General features: G+C 50.3%; 1 protein-coding gene across 1 annotated transcript in view; it reads left to right on the top strand.

Moving 5' to 3' along the window:
• The window catches only part of SMC1B (structural maintenance of chromosomes 1B), a 2,377,846-nt gene that overhangs the window by 1,226,114 nt on the left and 1,138,316 nt on the right, over positions 1-13,416 (top strand). The window lies entirely within an intron of this gene.

Below are 13,416 nucleotides of genomic sequence, written 5' to 3'. Positions count from 1 at the left end.
ACATGGCCCAGGAGAAGGGAAGCTCGACTCCCGGCAAACTGTTCAGGATCTGCCCTGGATGCAACCTACAAAATGTGTTCAAGGAGGATGAGCATTCGAAATGCCTTTACTGCCTCCACGAGGACAAAACGCACGTGGAGAAGGACTGTGCGTTTTGCATGAACATGTCGGATTGGACTATGACGGATCGTCGCACCCGTCTCTCCAACTGGCTGGAAGGCAAGAGCCCAGCAGGTGAGAAGAAGAAGTCCGAGCGGTCTTCTAAGTCCTGTGAGGGCGCTGGGGGCCCAACAGAAGGCAAAGCACCGCAGGCACTGGGAGCGCCGAACGGTCAGGCTCCTTGGCTGCCAGGCAGGGCGCACCTTCACCGACGCCATCAAACGCGTGCCAACGCTCTGGCTCGGGGAAGAGAAAACCTGAGAACCCGTCTAAGCTTCTGGAGAAGCCCGGGTTGATCTCGAAGGATCAGGCTGAAGGGGAGCGAGGCGGCAACCCTCCCCCTAAGGTGAAGGCCTCAAGTACGCCCAAGGTGGTGAAGGCCTTGATCCCGGCCAAGGCCTCGATTGAGGGAGTCGCTGCGGCACTGGCGAAGCCTGTGGAGGCTATCCCAGTGGAGGCGACCTCGGGGCCCAGAGGTTCCTTGTCTCCGCGGAGGGAATCCACTTTTAAGCCTGTCGAGAAGACCCCCGTGAAAACCCCAGTGGAAAAAGAGGGGGGGCGGTAGCCGTGACGGACACAACCTGCGAGGTGGAACTGACCGAGAATTTGGAAGAGGCGCGGTCGCACGGGAGGGATCCCGACGAGGGGCACAACGAGAGCGAGGGTGGCGACGAGGGTCCCGTGGAGGAGGAACAACCGTCGCTCCCGGCATGCCCGTCACAACCCGAGCCACAAGACAACTCGGCCATTTTGATGGCAATCCAAGCCTTATGCACGGAGATAAGGACGAGACTGCCCCTACCCCCGACGGACGACCCAGCTGAACCGGGTCTGTTGGGAAGCCCTCCAAACAAGAGGAGGAGAATTCATCCGGCTCCCCTTCAGACCTCACGTCCTTCTCAGCCTTTGTTGCCCTCCCCGGTCCCGAGGGATGACACGGGAACAGAAACGGCCACGACGGGGACAAATGACTACGGCGGCGACGATGGGACTGACCTCCCGTCTCCGATTCCTCGGGCGTCTCCTCCTGACGAATTTGGCTCCTTCCAAGCCATGATTGCCAGGGCATCCGAGCTTTTTCAGCTCTGCCCCGAAGAAAAGAAGGAAGGCTTCCTCTTCCTCTACCAACGGCGCAAGGCCAAGAGGAAGACGGTCCTCGCTGTGCCGTTGCTGGATGACATCTGGGACGAGGGTCTTGCCCTCCTGAAGAACCCGTCCACGACGCCTGCCAAAAGGGACCAGTACGAGAAGAAGTACTGAGTCCCTGACGGTGCCCCTTTGTGCCTTAGGGCACAACCGACCCCGGATTCGGTCATCTCGGCAGCAGCCAAGAAGAAAGTGGGGGCTTCGACTTCAACTTCCCCACGGGACGGCGAGGGAAAAAAACTAGATGCCATGGGACGACAAGTCATCTTGTCGGCAGTGACGACGATTAAGGCGGCCAACACCCTAGCGATTGTGGTCTGCTATGACAGGGAGTTGTGGTACAAGATCGCCCCCCTGTTCGACTTCGTCCCGGACGACAAGAGGGCAGAGGCCCTGGTGGTCCTACAGGAGGGTGAGGTGGCGTCAGACCACTCCATAACTGTGGCCATGGACATTGCCGACAACGGTTTCCGCCAGTTGGGCAACGGCGTTTGCCTTCGGCGGTGGTGGCTCAAGGCGACGGATTTCCGCCAAGACGTGCAAGCCAAGGTTTTGGACATGCCCTTTGACGGGAACAATCTGTTCGGGAAAGACAGTGGATGAGTCACTGCAGGCCATCAAGACCGACACAGAGACGGCTCGGGCCTTGGGAGTTCTACAGCAACGGCGGCCGCCCTTTCGGAACTCCGGAGGCAAGCAAGGTGCCTCCAAAGGATTCTGCGGCGGCTCCTCGACCTACCGTCGGGCGGCCCTCTCCTCGTCGCAAGAAGCCTACAGGGGACGAGGCAAGTAGGGTGGATCTCGCCGCTGTCGTCGCCAGGGAGGCCAACGCGGCAAGGCTGCTTCCAAGAAAGACTGAACCGGCCGTTGCGTCAGGCCCCCACCAAAGCACTCCGGTGGGAAGCCGGCTGACGAAGTTAGTCAGCGTGTGGGAGTCCATCTCCACCGACCGTTGGGTGCTGGATGCCCTGGCCCACGGGCACACTCTGGAATTTCTAAAGTGCCCCCGAATTCCTCCCGTGGCCAGCAAGGAAAACCACGTGCCTCAACTGCTGTTGGAGGTAAGGGCGATGCTCAAGAAAGGAGCCATCAAGCTCGTCCCAAAGAGGCTCCGGGGCTCCGGAGTATACTCAAGATACTTCCTCGTCAGAAAGAAGATAGGAGGTTGGCGTCCCATTCTGGACTTGCGTCGGCTAAACAAATATATCAAGGCACAGAAGGTCCGGATAGTCACCCTCCAGCACGTGCTGGGCCAGCTGAAGGAAGGTGACTTCCTATCGTCGTCGAATTTGGAGGATGCATACTTTCACATCCCCATCCTAAAAGGACACCGAAAGTTTCTCAGGTTCGTAGTCCAAGGGCGGCACTACCAGTTCAAGGCCCTCCCATTCGGATTGAAGTCGGCGCCCAGGGTGTTCACCAAGTGCCTAGCACCAGTGGCGGCGCGGCTGCACCTGCAGGGGATCCACGTCTACCCCTACCTGGACGACTGGCTCATCCGGGCAGGGACAAGGGAACTCACCGTTGAACACACAGCAAAGACTGTCTGGCTGCTCACGGACCTGGGATTCTTCATCAACTTCCCCAAATCCGTCCTGGTTCCGTCGCAGGTCGCGCTGCTTCTGGGAGCCAAGCTCGATACAGTAGCGCAGTTGGTACTCGCCGTCGGAGGAAAGAATGCAGGCCATCCTGGGCAAGGTAAAGCGTCTGCTGGCCACGGACGTGGCCAGAGTGAGGTCCATCAAGTCCCTGCTCGGGATGATGTCCTCTTGCATCTATGTGGTGCGCCTGTGCAAGCTTCGGATGCGTCCTCTGCAGGAGTTCCTCGACGCCCGTTGGATGCAAGCGACGGGCAGCTGCGAGGACAAGATCCCGCTCAGCGAAGTATTCCGCCAAGCAATTCGCTGGTGGGGCACCCACGCGCATCTCGCAGCGGGCACGGACTTTCAGACCCCAGCATACTAGGTGATGGTGACGACTGATCTCTCCCTGGAGAGCACAAACCGCAGATCTTCACGCGAGAGGCCTGTGGCTCCCGGAGGATGGGCCGCTCCACATCAACATACTGGAGCTCCGAGCAGTGTTCTGGGCCCTCAAGTCATTCCTCCCGTCCCTCAAGGGCAAGGTGGTGAGGATCTTCACCGACAACACCACCACGATGTTCTACATCCGGAAGCAGGGAGGAACCAGATCCCCAGCCCTGTCCAACGAATCCCAGTGTCTGTGGCACTGGGCCGTTGCCCAGGGGATGTTTGTTACCTTTTCATCTAGCAGGGATAAAAAACACCATCGCCGACTCACTCAGCAGGGAGCTGCACTCGTGCCACCAGTGGGAACTAAGCCAGGATCAAGTGGATCAACTCTTCCGGCGATGGGGCAAACACCAAATCGACCTGTTCGTGACGGCGACGAACTCCAAGTGCCAGAGGTTCGCCAGCAGGTTCCCCCAGCCGAGGAGCATGGGCGATGCTTTCTCGTTCCCCTGGGACGGCCTGTTCCTGTATGCGTTCCCTCCGTTGCCGTTGCTGCTCATGCTCATCAACCAACTCAAGAGGTCCTGGTGCAGGATGATCCTCGTCGCACCGAGGTCGCCGAGACAGATATGGTTCCCGGACCTTCTGGACTTGTCAGCGTCCCCACCAGTCAAACTGTCGACGGATGCAGATCTTCTCTCCAGAGAAGGAGGCGCCATTCTTCATCACGACCCGGAGTCGCTGAACTTGCAGGCCTAGCTCCTGCAGCACTAGAGTTTGGAGGGTACGATATCCCGGCTGACTGCCGAGAGGTTCTTGCAAAGGCCAGGGCGTCCTCAACTCTCAAGTGCTACGGACACAAGTGGAAGAGGTTCTCTGTCTGGTGCCGTGCACAGAAGATTAAACCTCTACAGATTACAGCCCCTCAAGTGCTACCGTACTTACTGTCGCTGGCCAAAGCTGGACTAGCTCATGCTTCCATCAAGATACATCTGGCAGCGATTTCCCGATACACCAGAACTGCAGGACGGTCGTCCCTGTGATCTCATCGCCTAATGAAGGAGCTTATGAAAGGACTGTTCCGATCGTTCCCGCCGTTGAAGGCTCCAGCCTCGGTGTGGGAGCTCCATGTGGTGCTGACCAGGCTCATGGGACCGCAATTCGAGCCCTTGCATTCGGCTCCGTTGAAGTTCCTGTCGTGGAAGACAGCGTTCCTTGTGGCTATCACCTCTGCACGACGCGTGGGAGAGATTCAGGCCCTTTCCTGCAAGCCTCCATACTTGGCTTTCCACGAGATGAGGGTGGTGCTGAGGACGTACCCCTCCGTCATGCCCAAGGTGCCGTCGGACTTCCATCTCAACGAGCCCTTGGTGTTACCAGTCTTTTCCCCGTCGCCTTCGTCGCCGGCCGAGAGGAATTTGCACTCGCTGGATGTAGCTATAGCGCTGAAGTTCTACGTGGACCGCACGAAGAGTTTTCGGAAGACATCACAGCTGTTTGTGAACTTTGGACCTGTGAACCAAGGGAAGGCTCTCTCAAAGGCTTCCATTTCCAGATGGCTCTCCGGCTGTATCATATACTGTCATCGGTTGGCAAACCGACCGCTGGCCGGCCGTCCGAGAACCCATTCCACCAGAGCGATCGCAGCTATCACGGCGTTCCTATCTGGTGTGCCCCTGCTGGATATCTGCAGGACTGCTACGTGGAGATCGACGCACACTTTCACGAAATTCTACTGTGTCGACCGGGATTCCAGGGAGGAGTCCAGGGTCTGCCAGGCAGTGCTGCGCAACCTGTTCGCTTAAGGTGAGCCTGGTGAGGAGGTAAGAGATGCTTAATGTTGAGTTGTTTTAATGCTTAATGTTGAGCCTGTTGCCACCTCCCGTGGTTGTGCATGTGTGTACTGCTATGTATTCTTATATTCATGAGCATGTGAATCCATGCCAGACCCCATGCAGGAGAAGGAACAAGTTACTTACCTGTAACTGTTGTTCTCCAGCATGGGTCTGGCATGGATTCACATGCGAACCCTCCCTCCTTCCCCTCTGCGGCTCTTCACTTGGTCATACTGCCACTTTACGTGCTACCAAATCTGAGGATGGCTGCCAGGTGCTGGCTTAGTGAGAGGGCAGTCATTGGCTGGGGGCAGTATGACCCAGAGACCAGTGATTGGTTACTACTAAGAAAGACAGATCAGAAAGGAAACTGATACTGATTTTTTTTCTTTACCGAGGATTCCCAGCCTGACGACGGGGAATATTCATGAGCATGTGAATCCATGCCAGACCGATGCTGGAGAACAACAGTTACAGGTAAGTAACTTGTTCCTTACGATTTGGTTCAATGCAGTGTTTGAAGATTGTGGTTTGATGAAGACACCAGGGATTGTTTTAACCATCGACTTGATTGGCGACAAAGATGCTGGCGTTTCGAATGGTAGTTTGAGGCAGATGCAGTGATGAGCTATTTATTTAAGCGGAGGTACAACACGCTTCAGCTGGCGCAGTGCGACACTGAACTGCTTTGAATAGGCAACACAGCGTTTCGAAGATCCTGGAGAGTTTGCCGGCAAAAACAAATAGATCCTGGCTCATCTGGCTATCATGATTCTGTGAGTCTCAGGGACAAGATAGGTCCTTGTTCTGCCAAAAACTTGGGAGGGTGACAAATTCATGCAAGAGTCCTTTCCCTACAGTGACGTTGTGGGTACTGGTGTAGCTGGCAGAAAGGCCTGTCTTGCTCCAGTAGGTCACCCCCAATGTGCTCAGGGAATGGTAAGGGAGCGGAGCTTTGGCCACTTGTCTTCACCTCAGAACTGGAGGACTTTGGAAAGGGCCGATCGCCCAACAATGTCAAATCGAATTCTTCTTGACGTGTAGAAGTCCAGAGATGAATCGAAGGAGTGGGCGACCCCCTCTTTTATGACAAAAGTACGCTAGTGATTGGACAAAATCAAGCCTGCTTTAAGTGGTCCCATCCCTGTTCTTGTGACAAGTGGTCTTTGTCTTCTTTCAACATACCCAAAGTGGTTTGTGCTAAAGGAAGTGGGGGGTACGGGAATGAAAGAGGTACAGATAAAAAACAGATGGTGGTACCCTTCCCCACTTAAGTTGAGAACCCTCTGTATAGACTAATCCTGCCCCCTTCTCAGACCCATAGCATCAAATGCCCTTTGGTATTCATTGTACTGGTGTGAGGCTAGTCCTTTTGTGTAGGGTGTGCCTTTTGATTCTAGTTACCCAGGAAAACACCTTCTGAGCGCTTCCTGGGCTGAATAGATTGGTTACTCAACCTCATAAAGGATCAAATGGGAGGCACAACCATTCAGTCTCTTATCTAACTAGAATACACCTAACCTTTTTACAACTGAGCTGTGCCCACAATGCTGACAAATGTATGACATTTATCAGTTGCCGCTCTTAATTATTTAAACCCTCCACCACCATACCACACTGGGTAGGACTTATACTTTCTGTTTGCCCTAGCACCAAGTTAGGGGGTTATCACATTCATATGGAAATTAAAACCAAGGTGTAAACTTAAATGCAACTTTGCACTGCAATGACTTTGTTGTCATTCATAGCAGCTGTCAAACAGGGCACTGGAACTTCTGAATCTGCTATGTGCCACTAGAGACCAGCTGCAGCTTGCACTGAGACTAATGCAGCAGGGCACTGGTGTATGTTAGGTTGGAGGTTGCTGGAGTGGGTGGGCCTGATTATCAGATCACCCTTTCTGAGATAGAATTACCTGTCATTTTATTAATAATACAAAAAAAAGCCTGGCCTACAAACTTGTCAGATGGCAATTCCTCACAGGATATTCTTACATCTGCTACAACAAAAAATCAACAACAAAATGTCTCTTCCCCAGTGGCGTACCCTGAGGTCATGAGTCAGTTTTGACAATCCCAAGTCTCAGTATGGTAGGTTTCTCCTCTTGTTCTATATAGTAACAGGAACATCTTCCTGATTCCTTTGGAACTTTCGTATTTCCTTTCTAGTATTTTAGGGTTATGTTGTGGTAAGAAAAACACATGCAGGACGTAGGGTGTGGATTAATTCACAAAATGGAGAATTCAATAGAAGAAATTGACAGTGTGATTTACTTAACCAGCTCAAGTGATTGTGTATTTGTAAGATCCAAATGTCCTGAACTCATCGGATGTCTGTTTCCAGGACCATGTCCATAAGATCAATCGCATAGTCGAGAGTCTTACATTGTTCTAATACACTTATTTGCCTTTGCTTTCAGTCAATTCTGTTGCTTTGTTGTCTTCAGCTTTCGAACCCCTACGTGGCCAAAACCCTACTTCGTACCTTTCTTGCCTCTGGGATTCTTTGAATGGTTTACCAAGAGAAGTTTGTAGCTTTCCCTTTTGGTCTACGGGTTAATTTAGGCCAGAGTACCTCCCCACATAGGCAATTATGTGTAGGAACCTCTCTGCCCCACCTGAATGATTCTTCTATATGAATTTCTCCCCCTACCTAATATACTCCCAGATGGATGATATCCTTTCCCACAGAGCAAGGAACTGGAGAGTCGGACTGACAATGCTGAGAGTTGGTCATGCTGCTGTCGTATCAGGGGGGTAGGCCAGATGGAGTGCAAGGAAGATAAAGATCCTGCATGCTTCCTGAAACATTTTCCCTTCAAGCAAATGGGAGCAATCAAGCTATCGCCTATGTTAAATGTGAAGAGAGCTACCTATGCTTTGGCAGCGCACCTTCACATCTCCCTTTTAGCCAAGATTATAACTTTTGGGGGACAAGAAAGCTATCCTCAGATTATCCAGGACTAAGGGCAGTATCAGACATGTAGAGGTGCCAGAAGTAGCGTAGAGAGTCCGAAATGTACTAAATGCATTCTTTGGAGTGAAGCGCAATTCTGTCATACACAGTATTTACACCTATACCGATCTAAGCTTAAAGTTCTAAACGCGGGTAGATCTCATTTCTTAGAATGGATCCTGGATGCAGAACAGTGTCGAACAACCGGGTCAAAAGACATCACAAGTGATAGGGGGAGACCCCAACACTGTCCAAAGCTTTGTATCAAAAGAATATATATATATTTATTTTACAGACTCTGATGTTCACACACAAATCACTATTATTAAAGTAAGTTAAAACACTCGGGAAAAGCATACACAACTCCCTATTTAAATTGTAGACAAGTTTGAGCAAGAGTGAAAACTGAGCAAAACGGCACAGTGTAAATTAAGCAGAAATGGCACTCTAACAATTTCCTCAGAGGGAGGGAAAGAACAAGTTATACAGGTTTAGAATCCTAAAAACACACCAGCAACACTTACCAATTGGATTGTGAAGAAGTTAAGCAAGGCAGCAGTTCGCATCAACAGTACTTTGGTGAAAACCGAGCAAAATGGCACTTCAGCAATATATAAAGGGGATGGAAAGGTGGTTAGAAGAGTTTTAGGTGCACCAACACGGAGGAGAAACAATCTAGAGAAGGCTGTTGTAACAAATCTAGCCAGAGTGAAGAGGCTTGTGCGAGAGTCAGTGGTACAAGGCAAAGTGCCTAGGTTCAAAATGTTCTAGTAGCTGCAGTCAAGTCTTTGTTAAACGATTGAAAAGGGGGTTGCAGGACGTAGAAAGATAATGTTAGACAAAAAGGCAGCCAGCCCAGAAGTTAAGGAAAGGATTTAAAACACCTTTAGTAATACCCAACGAAACGGGAGGCCTGGCGGAAAAATGTACCTTGAAAGTGGAAGAGGCTCCTTTGGTGGCGGTAGTTCCTGGCAGTTCTTGCAGTTTGGAAGATCCAGCCGAGGAAGAGAGGCTCTCGTCGTGGAGGAAGGATCGAGTTACTGCACTGTCCAGGGATAAAACCAGCCGCGGTGCTGCCAAAACAGAATAAAAGGTACGCGGGACGGGTGCATGGTTATCCGGTTTCCTAGTGCTTAGCAATGGCGATTCAACCAAAAGCAGGTCCTGTAAGGCGATTGGCGAACTGGTTGACCCCACCAGCTCAAGGGAAGAAGACTCTTGCAGGTGAAGATCTTCTCGAGTCGTTGGAAGAAAGTGGTGAGGATCTGCAGCAGGGCTTCACCGGTGGTTCAGTCTTTGCAGATGTCTTTGGCTTCTCTCCTCTTTGGCTTCTTAGTTCCAGTGGCGACGTCTTGTCCTCCAGTCCTCAGAACCCTGCTTTTATGCAGCAAGACCCCCATTCATACAGCCTAGCTGTCACTCACACAGTGGGGTGGCTATCCTTGCGGGATAGCCCCCCAGCCTATCAGGGCAGAGTGCGACTTGGGTTGCCTCGATAACCCTGTCCAGGGTGTCCATAGTGCCTATCCCCCGTCCCACACATCCTGTCTACCCCAGAATTAGTGGTTCTGAAAGCAGGGCTTCTATACAGAAGCATGCCAAAAGGATGAACAAAGGATCCCCGACCTGAGTTGGGATTTCAGAGAAAGACGCGAGAAAGAAATATTATTAAAGTTCTGCCAATAAAAAACCTACCGGACTAAAGTTAATATTAAAATAAACCGGCGATATGTTAGAGGCTGTCAGTAAAAGTGGTAGCCTCGAACAATGAGAAAATCCCATAGGAAAATATTTGCGGTCAAATATTTACGGTAGTAACCACTGCCACCAGCCAGAAACTTTGGAGAGAGTGACTGTACGGTACCCTCTCGAAAATGAACACCAGGGAAAAACTATTAACCCTTTCCAGTACTTCCATACTAAGATGGGTTGTACTGGTTTTATTCATAACTATTGACTAGTAAAGTCAATGGTAACTTTACATGCCCTGGGAGACAGTAGTCAGTCCCAGGGTATGGAGTCTGTTTGGGGGTCGGTACGACACCCCTGTGTCACTGCACTGAGGGTGCTGTGTGACACACATGTTAAAAAGATGATCACTATGAGGGTGAGAAAAACCCCATAGCCCATAAGCACACAAGATAGCCTAAAACACACACTGGCTATCTGTCTTAAGAGTGGGGGGAAAAAAGGGTCTCACTCTTATCAGGAGAAAAAAATTAAACCCTTCAAATCCAGCAAAGCTGCTGGGGGACTCTATAGGTAAGGAAAATTAGCCCTAGAAGAGAATTCTCCCTAACACCATAACGTCCCTTTAACAAGGTTTTGTGTTAGTAAATTTCTTAGGTTTTTAGTAGGGCATTTTAAGCATAACGTTGCTTTACGATAGTTTGTTCAGTAAAGAGAAAAGGTTTTAGTAACATATATAGACTTCAACTAGTCGGCGTATGTGCAATTACACAGCAAGTATCCCTAGGTCTCCATTCGTGTCTGCATGTCTAAATCTTGAAATGCACTTTTAAGTAGTTGTGGAAGCACACGTGTTTACGTTCCACACCTAGACCCATGTATATGTCATGCAGTGTATGCTGAAAACAGCGCCCCCGTCGCCAGCCCTACGTATTCATGCAGTAGGCTACCGCATTTAAAGTATTGCTGTCCACTTTGTGGGAGGCACTGCAAACGTAGCAATGTGTCTAAAGTACTCCTAACTGTATAATGGCCACGGCTAACCAAGAAACAGCAACCTGCACTTTTTTTTTAAACTGTCTTTATTTGCAGTTTACCACATACAATAAACATTACGCAACAGCATACTAACGAAGAAACCCCCCTCAACTAAATGCAACAAAGAAACAAAAAACCCCTGTGGCCCACCCCACCTCCCCGCCCTCTCCCCAAGCATATTGTCAGCAAATTACTTTAGCACCAAGGGAAGGAAAACCATTTAAATAAGAGAAGATACAGACAGAAAATTAACCCAGTTACAGTACAACCGCCCTTAAATTGCAACCATGCCATTTCACAGACCGTGTAGAGTGGGGCATCCCCCAGGGTCGCCTCCCCCCCCCCCGACTAGATGTCCGAGCCTGCTTCCGAGTCCTACTCCCTAGCCATATAGCTCCTGAAAGGGCCCCAATAGTCCTTAGGTCTGCTGTTAGCTGGAAGCGTTAAATTGTACTAAGTCTCTGTGTTCAGAGCAAGCCATAAGGTTAAGCCAGTGCTAGAACGAGGGCCATGCCGGGGCTCCCCACTTCCGTGCCAGTAGTGACCTTGCCACCACCGAAGCCATGCCAAGAAGGCGCCTCTGTCAAATGGAACCAAAATCCATCCGTGCCAACAACCAGCATTCGGGGGTAAGAGGAATAGAAATATCGATCATACTCGACATAGCGTCTGCTATACTTGACCAAAGAGAGTAAACCAAGTTGCACAACCACACCACGTGAAGGAAGTCAGCAGAGGTTTGACGTGGGCATGTTAAATGTGGCATTACTTAGATTTATCTGCTGCTTCCCTTGCCTTTCCATGACCCGTTAAACTGATACATTTTGTGTGCACTGAGCAGTGAGACAAAGTACGAACAGGTCACCTGCCGGTTAGACGGTTGAAGAAAAGATATAACTGAAAGTGGGACAGTTTGTAATAAGGCTGCAAAATTGCAAAGCTGGGTGTTGGGCAGAATCCTGTGCAGTGCGCTTAGGGACCACTACACACAATTAAGACTACAAGTGGTAATACAAGTTCACCTTTGGTACAAGCCTGTACTACACTGTTAAAGTGGTAGCAGTGGCGGAGCAGCCAGACTTATCTCAAGAGTAAATGAGCAGTAGTAGAGATTACACAAAGGACCACAATTACTGTGACTCGAGCAAACACTGAGCCAAGGTTTCAGATAAAAAATATAAGTACATTTATTTTAAACCATCTGTTCACAAAACACTTCACTTCTATAAATTCAAAACCACACGTAAAATACACTGCACAACCAATTCCACTTGTTCCAGTAAATTCAAGGTAAGTACCTTAGGATTTGACAGACCCGCGGTTAGAAATACTCACCAAGTTAAAACACACTTTGTACTTAAGAATTTCCAACAATGGAAAAGTGAATAAAAATCATAGGCAATACTTTTTAAAGGCAAGGAGACTCGAGGTCTTATTCAAAGATACAGATTAAAGTCAATAGGCCTGCACCAGTGTCAATGGAGCAGATGCTCAGTTGCCGAGGATCACACGTTGAACAGTTCGAGATTCGAGATGCCAAGAGTTCGTAAAGATTGTCAAATGGAAGGAAAAGTTATAAGAAGGAGGGAAGAAAGAACAAATCTTCGTGGAGGAAAAGGGTTCACCCCGATTCCGGCTGGTCAGACGGAGAGAATGACCAAGTATGCACAATACCTTATTCTGTTGGAGAAAAGCTGGTGCCACGGCAGTTGTTCCTGGTAGTTCCTGCAGACTCAGTTCCTGCGGCTTCAGTTGTGGGGACAAGGGCGACGACGTCTGGAGCGATCTGCACTACCTAGGGATGAGGCCCGCAGCAGTGAAAAAGACAACGATTAATAAAAGGTGCGTTCCTTTAAATCAGGAGAGGGCTCTTCTGATGGCTATCCGGACCACTGCAGCACAGCAGTGATTTCGACCCAGGAGAGGATTCTCTGACTGAAGAAAAGACGAGCTGGTTGATCCCACCAGGCTCAAGGGAAGAAGACTCCGGACTGGATCTTCTTAGTCGTTGAAGGGATAGATTTCTCAGGACTGCAGCAATGCTTCACCAGGAATCAGGGTTGCAGCAGCCGTCTTCTTCTCCGCTTCTCTTTGGTTCCTTGTAGTTCCAGAGGCGACTCTGCCTTCTAGCTCAAGAGGCCTGCCTTTTATGCCAAAATCCCCCATTCACACAGCCTGGCTGTCACTCATCAGGGGGGGTTGTCCAGCCTGGACAACCACCTCAGCCAATCAACACAAAGTGCAACTTGGGTCTCCAAGGAAACCCTGTGCAGGGGGTGTCTACACCCCGCCCTCACATTCAGCCCACCTAGACACCCAGACGCCAAAGGAGGGCTTCTGGTCAGAAGCCAGCCAAAGGTCGAACAAAGGAGGCAAACCTGGTTTGCCGCGCAAAGAAAGACACAAGAAGGATGTTAACAAAAAGAAATGGCGATTAAACCCAACCGGAGCCGAAATAAAAAGTATTTGGGCTAGCGGGTTTAAAGTTCGAGGCTACTAAAATAGCCCAAAACTATACCACGTTATGTAATATAATCGCGGTAGGAATATCAGTGTAGATACCACTGCCACCAGCCAAGTCTTAATGTTAAGGGAGCAAAACAATGCTCCAAGAGGTACAG

This window comes from Ambystoma mexicanum, chromosome 12, assembly GCF_040938575.1.
Source record: "Ambystoma mexicanum isolate Mex_15411 chromosome 12, UKY_AmexF1_1, whole genome shotgun sequence".
Classification (NCBI taxonomy): Eukaryota; Metazoa; Chordata; class Amphibia; order Caudata; family Ambystomatidae; genus Ambystoma; species Ambystoma mexicanum.
This window is presented reverse-complemented; position numbering and strand designations above follow the sequence as displayed.